This window comes from Squalius cephalus (genome assembly GCF_949319135.1).
Source record: "Squalius cephalus genome assembly, chromosome: 17".
Lineage (NCBI taxonomy): Eukaryota > Metazoa > Chordata > Actinopteri > Cypriniformes > Leuciscidae > Squalius > Squalius cephalus.
In genome coordinates this window covers 5,288,948-5,295,962 of record NC_137138.1, presented here as the reverse complement: position 1 = coordinate 5,295,962, position 7,015 = coordinate 5,288,948, and the positions used below count along the sequence as shown (strand labels likewise).

At 33.9% G+C, this 7,015-nt stretch overlaps 1 protein-coding gene and 1 long non-coding RNA gene across 2 annotated transcripts in view; both read left to right on the top strand.

Annotated features, from left to right (window-relative positions):
• The first annotated feature begins 406 nt into the window (after positions 1-406).
• LOC307144884 lies at positions 407-1,207 on the top strand. Its single transcript, XR_013818844.1, has 2 exons — positions 407-677; positions 794-1,207. It is a non-coding gene; the product is annotated as an uncharacterized lncRNA (long non-coding RNA).
• A 2,711-nt stretch (positions 1,208-3,918) lies between these two features.
• Positions 3,919-7,015, top strand: part of atp8b1 (ATPase phospholipid transporting 8B1) — a 41,032-nt gene continuing 37,935 nt past the window's right edge. Inside the window, exon 1 of the mRNA XM_079898585.1 lies at positions 3,919-4,013. The gene's annotated coding sequence lies outside the window, so the exon portion shown is untranslated. The remainder of the gene's footprint in view (positions 4,014-7,015) is intronic.

The following is a 7,015-nucleotide window of genomic DNA, read 5'->3' as shown; positions in this document are numbered from 1 at the left end:
GCTCTAACTGGCTGCTCAAGACCACACCCACTCTCATTGACTTAATGCACTCCTGTGACTGACTGAGGCCCCGCCCACAGCCCCTCCCCTCCTGTTCTTTAGCTGGAGTGTGTGTGTGTGTGTGTGGAGCGCCTGTCTGCTCTGCAGCGTGTGTGTAAACAGCCTAAAAAGAGTCACTTTATATGTTCACATCACTGTTGCGTGTTCGTCCGTTTGTCCCTGTTAAACAACAGGAAGTGATGTCATCAAATGTCCTTTTATATGGGATCCAAGGAAAAAAGAATGGTTATGCCCTCGCAGGTCTGTCTTACCGGTCATCTCCGCGTCGTAAAACGAGCGCTCTCGCACAGTCATGCAAGTCCAGGTCACGATTAATCTCAAAATCAAAAGAAAATTAGAAAATTACGTGACAATTAAGCTTTTAAATACCCATTTCTTTGCATTACCGAAATGCAAAAAAAAAAATCAGTTTTGCATAATTGTCATAAAAATAATGTCTTAATGCAAATGGCGTTCATGCAAACTTCTTTAGCTTTACTTTGGATTTTGGGGTATAATATGACCTTTTCTTAGCGAGATTCTCCCAACTATCCTGCAAATGAGCCATCAGTACATGAGGACGCCCATCAGATGTGACCGTAAACGCTCCACACGCGACTCAGAGGGTCTCTTCACCTGTAAATATATAAATATATATATATATAAACAAACCTGTATGATGACATAAAGTATTGACTGATTTTAAACATATGAATGATTCTGAGGCTTTCTGGTTTCTTTTTCTTTCTAATAGAGTTGTTTTTGGAATGGAAACTTAATTCTTAAACGCGTGAACCACTCAGGATACGTTCCTGCACATGCATGGGAAGCTTGCCGGGCCGAGGATCATCATCATCATCATCATCATCATCTCTCCCAGTCTAACATGCATTGGGATAAACTGGAAAACACTTTTAAAAATCACAATTTTAAATCACGCCCCCAAACCGCATATCGCTAACGACACGTCACATTTATCCTGCAGATGTGTGTAAGACTGTGCCGTGCTGGGCCGTCCCGAGGTTGGATCCGTAATCGTTGTTCTGAATCATGCCGTCATTTGTCTGCGTAGAGTTTGTTTTCCTCTTCTTCTTTTTTATTGACTGGAGAACCTTGTAGCCTTGGTTACTGTCACCAAGAGACAGCCAAGTTTTGCGATTATGGGAAATGCATCAAGATGCAGATTAATCTTGATCTTAACCTTTCAGCAACACTCTATGTGTGTGTGTGTGTGTGTGTGTGTGTGTGAGAACAAACTGTGTGTTCATCACCTTTTTTCAGTATTGAGTTTGCATCCGCCTTGGTTTGAAGTCTGACACAATTTGCTTAATAATTTATAACTTATAAAGGAATAGTCCACCGTAAATGATTCATGGGTGAACTATTCCTTTTTCTTCTTTTTTTTCTTTCTCAATATGTTCCTTATTTTGTTTAAAATCTTATTGAGAGTGTGTCATATTTTTTCCACTCATGTAAGGTTCTCCGAGTAACTGCAAGTCGTTCTTCCTTTTATAAATAAATATCAACAAATGGCACCTGAATGTTCCTCTATTTTGGTTTGTTTTGAAATGCTTTCATTTAAAACCGGAAAAAAACCACAAGAATCTGTTGGGAGCGACGTGACCTCTTGTGTGTGATGCAATGGATCGTGGCTTTAAGCTGTCTTTTTTAAAGTAGTGATGTTAGCTAACTTAGTTGAAACACTGATACGTGAGATGAATCGAAGAAAACCCATCACGTGTTGTACTACTGCTACTCTGACATTATTTAAAACAGACTCGAGGGATATTTGTATATTTTGTATAACTAAAGGAACGGTGGCCTGTCGTCCTGAATTTCATTGTACTGTACAAATGCACTCCTGTCTCGCTCCCTTAGTCGCATGTTGAGTAGTTTGAGTTTTGTATATTTATTGTATTAACACAAAAATAAAATAAAAAACAACTACATAACACACGTGTCTCATTTATTATATAATGATTTTCAGTTCTTTTGCACGACCGGTGCACTTCTTGGATGTCTTCAGTAATATTTGTATATATTTCAAATATTTTATGTTCAGAGTTTGGGAAGTCATATTAAAGAGTGCTTACCCGGAGAAAAATTAAATAATGCATACATTTTTCAATAAGTTCTGTAACTATCATTGTTATTAAAACAATTGTTAAAATTAAATAGGCTAAAATAAAATAAAAATTCCAGATGATTAGGAAGTTTTTAATATATACACATTAATAAACTTGCTTTTTATTTATCCATATAACTCTGTAACATCATTAATACAATTTTGTATGTTAAGTCGTATGAAAACGTGCAGAAGGGGGAATATTTTCATCTTAAATTGCATCTCTTTTGCTTTTGGTGAAATTTGGATACCGCATTTTCTTCTCAACTTGTTGACTTCACATTTCTCTTGAATAAATGGATGTTAATCAGTAATAAATATTGCCCACCCTTTAAGATCAATCAAAAGCTTTACCCAATCTCAGTATTTATGCAGTACACTAAAAAATTATAGCAAATGTAATCATAAACACTAAAGACCTGACTTATTGTTACGCAAAGCTCCAAAATGTTCTTTGAGAGTATACAGAAACTTACATAGGCCTATTTCTATCCAAATACGTTAGGCCTAACTTGTATTAAAAACGCTGTTGCACAATCATCTAATGACGTTCAATGTTTCCTAATTGTTTTCTGTATATTGGAATTTTACATACACTTTAAACACCGTAAAGATTAAAATCCATTAAAAAAAATATATGAAGTGAGGTAAAAAATAAATAAAAAAAATAATAAAAAAAGATTGTACCGTTAATCAGAGTTTCGTGTAAGACAGGCTTCGACCTCCAGAGGGCGCGCGCGGTTTCGATGGTTCAGAAAGCAGAATCCCTCAATGAGCTGCATTACACAGTCTCAGGACGGGTTTTTGTCTCATGCAGGCATTTGCACAATAAAACTTGTAATAGTTTAGATATATTAACTCAAAAAATTTAAATTAAGATGTTATAAATTAAAGTAAATCACACATGATGGAACCAGCCAGACCAGCGTTGAGTAACAGTGTCACGTGATAATCTATCTATGTTGCGTTTTATCAGCGGATAATATCATTGAGAAATTTTAATAGCCATTGACTTGAAAAATACACAGTTAAAACAAAATAATTATTTAGACCCATCATGCCTGACCGCTAAATAATCCGCCAGGACTAAAACACATTATAAGTGACTTTTTCCTCTCAGTAGAGGGCGATAGATTTACATTTATTCAGGTTTTTACACCCTCCCAAAGTTGAGAACAGACATTTTAAAACGAATTAGAAATTATATCATGCTATTAAAATAACTATTATATTTTTCTTGTCTATAAACGTGTATTTAGATCAAAACAGCCAAATTTTACCTTTACATTTCATAATTTATATTTATTCAGGTTTTTACACCCACCCAAATTTGGGAAGATTTTAAAACTGATTAGAAATTATTATCTATCTATCTATTAAGGAGCTCATTAAAATACTAGCATAGGCATTAAAGTTATTATTTTATTTATGTGATATTATCTATTTATGTGATAAATCTATATTTATGTGATATATCTATCGATACCACGACACAGACTGACTTCAGCAAAAGGAGAAATTTCCCCGCATAATTTGACAGTAAAATGAGTCACACCTTTGCTTACCTGCGCGATCACGTGATCGCCGAGGAATGAGTTGCAGTCTTGGAGTGAGTCGGTTTAAAAAGGAAAGGGGGAGAAAAAAAAGAAAAGAAAGCAAGCCTCCAACCATCATCCTAGTGTGTGTAGAATGGGTTTGTAGGAGTAAAGCTTCTCCTCGTCCGACCAGTTTTTCCAGTTTGCTTGAGGACACACACACAGCAGCTCATACACACTGACACGGAGCGAACATGGAGCAATAATACACACCCGACACCTTCAGAGGATTCACACACGTCGAGTTGAGATCGGTAAGTCATCTTTGAGTTTTGAGTTTTAAGTTTTACGGCGTTTGTGTTCTTGTAAACGGTGTTTGAGGGTGTGTCCCACCTGAGGTCCTCTACCTGTGTGTGTGTGTGTTTGGATGCACGACAGCAGGGAAACTCTGCGTGTTTGTAAAGATTTATTCAAGTTTATGCTTAGAACATGTGTTTAAACTCTCATAAATGCTCTTCAGTGATTAGTAAAGACACGCTTGCGGTTGCGGTTCTGTGGAGGTTGAAAAAAGTTCTTGATGTTTCATGTTCTTGAGATCAACATTGGCATCATATAGGTTCTCATAAGCTTTATTTTAGAGTTTGAACACCTATCACTGTAAAAAAAATGGTGGTTTAACTTACAGCAAGTCATTTTTAAATGTTAAGTTCATTGAAATAAAAGAAATTGAGTTAATACAATGAAGGAGATTTGTTTAATCAGCAGAAACTCATAATATTATGTTACCTGAATGACATATTAATAAGTTGATTTGACAAAGGAAAAAATGTTGTGATAAGTCATGAACATTTTTTTTTTTACAGTGTTCTGAGTTAAGTATCAGTTGATAATATTTTTCTTATGAATATGAGAACTGATTATAAGCTAAATATCAGTTTTTGTTTGACATTCGTGCACTAAAAGTATAGTCGTATGATTCGTGTTTATGCACAAAATGACTTTTCAAACATACTTTTATCAAAACATTACTTTTGTTTTGTCTAAGAACAAAAGCAGTTCATTTTTACATGCAATTGTACACGTTCAAACCAAAATGAGCTTATCATTTGTTTGTGTTTGGCTCTTTTTGACCCCAATAAGCAATAAGACCACAAACTGTCCTGTAGTCAGAAATCTGATCTCTTGTTTTCCTCAAAAGATCTGTGTCTTTCATGATAGAGGATTTAATTTCATGTGTTTCTGTAAGGCAATTTTTCCGTCATGTCAAGTCAGATGGGCAGGTGTCGTAACTAGTGTCAATTAAAACATACTAATGTTTAAAATGAGACCAAATTGACTTTATAATAAAAAAAATGGATTTGTTACAGTTTGCTGTAATATTACTAGTTGCTGATTCTTATAATTTAAAATTGTGTTTTCCAGGCCTAGAAAGTTCATGGAAATGAATAAAGTCGTATATATTTCCAATATATTTCCAATATTATTTCTGAAAAGCCATTGCGAAAGTCTGGAAAAGGCAAGGAAATTGATTGTTAAATCCATAGGGAGTGTCAGTTTTAATCTCTCGAATACTGGAGCGTGCAGAAACCGCTGAGAGCCAGTCGTGTGTAAACCGGCAGACAATGAGAGAGTCGTCCTGTGTAAATCATCTCTGGCTGGGTGGGTTTCTTCTCTCTGATGGATGTGAGAATATCTGGGCATGTTTTGACTCGATTGCGGCTCTTTTGAAACGTCCATTATTTGGTTAAGAGTATCTGCCTGGCAGAACTGGTTTCTTCAGTGTTCAGAAGGACTGCAAACAAACATTGTGAAATGGAGTGGGTGCAGTTTCTGTTGCTTTCTCTTTGAATTACAATTACAATCTGAGCATTTATTACATGCTTTAGTTTTGGAGCTGTAGCAGATAAATGCACCAGACAATTTAACATTTTATCTGTGTCAGAATGGTAAATATATTAGTAGTTTTCACATGCATCAAACACATGTTGACTCTTAAAATGATCATGGTAGTGATTGTATTATGTAGAAATTGGCTGATATTATATTATATGCCATATTTTTACAGCTGATAACCAGTATGATGCTGATATTATTACAGCGTGTAATATGTATAGGCTTAATTTAATGTTATTATACAATAAATAAATGTTATTTGATTATAAGTCATTTTAATTGTTACATTAGCCCATATAATGGTGTATAACAAGTATATAAAGTTGAATATAAAGACACTTTTCATAGAATAATTCAAGTTAACATGCGTCAAGTAAAATGTAGAATCAAAACACATTAATAAATGGTAGAAAAGATGCAAAACACAATAGCAGTGATATATTAGTATCATTGATATACTGTTTTAGTTGATATTTAATTGATAATTTTATTAGATCTTTCTGAAATATGACTATATAGTTTTATTAATTTGTATTTCAGTTTATTATTATTATATAAATGAAAACGAGAAATGTTGAAATGTGTTTTTATATTTTATTTGATTTCAGTTAACGTTTCTATATTATTATCAACTACTGAAAATGTTAATGGTTATAGCTAACTTGAGAAATAGTTTACATAGAATATTGATGGTTAGTTGTGATTTCAATATTTTTGTATAATGATTTCTAAACTTAATTGTGTGTTCACTGTTCATCTTGTTGATAGATTGATTGTTTTGTGTCGTAAATGGACTATATTTTTCCTAGCAGGAGCTTTAAGGTAATCCATCTAAGATAATAATCTTAGATCAATATTTCTGTGCATTTATATGTGTACTTGGTAAGTAGTTGTAAGTAGCGCAGCCATCTTTAAAAATATTGTCTTTGAACTTCTGTTTTTAACGCTAGCTCTGTATATTTCTATGGCATCGCTGTCGAAGAGTAATTAGCTGGTGAAGAGGATTTACTTATTAGAGTTAATGAAAGTTATCTTGAGCATTGTAATGTTGTAACAAATGTCAGAGGATTTCAAAACGAGCGGTTCATTCATAAATCCGTAAGATCTTACCTTCATGCTGTGGAAATACAAACCAGTACTGGAAGTATTTTTTATTTATTTATTAATTTTAAAATCGTCTTTGTTAAAGAGTTATGAGCCATGAACCACGAGTTGAAATCACAACACTACAAACTTTGATTTGAAGCAAATAAGTATTTGAAATTCGGACAAAAAGACAAAGACTACAATCCCATGAAGCATTGTGAATGACATAATGGAATTAAAAACGAGGGAGAAATATGAAACGACTCATTTACAAATGTTGATTATATGTATAAAAAAAAAAAGTCCAAAATATGCATATATGTACAAACATTTCAGT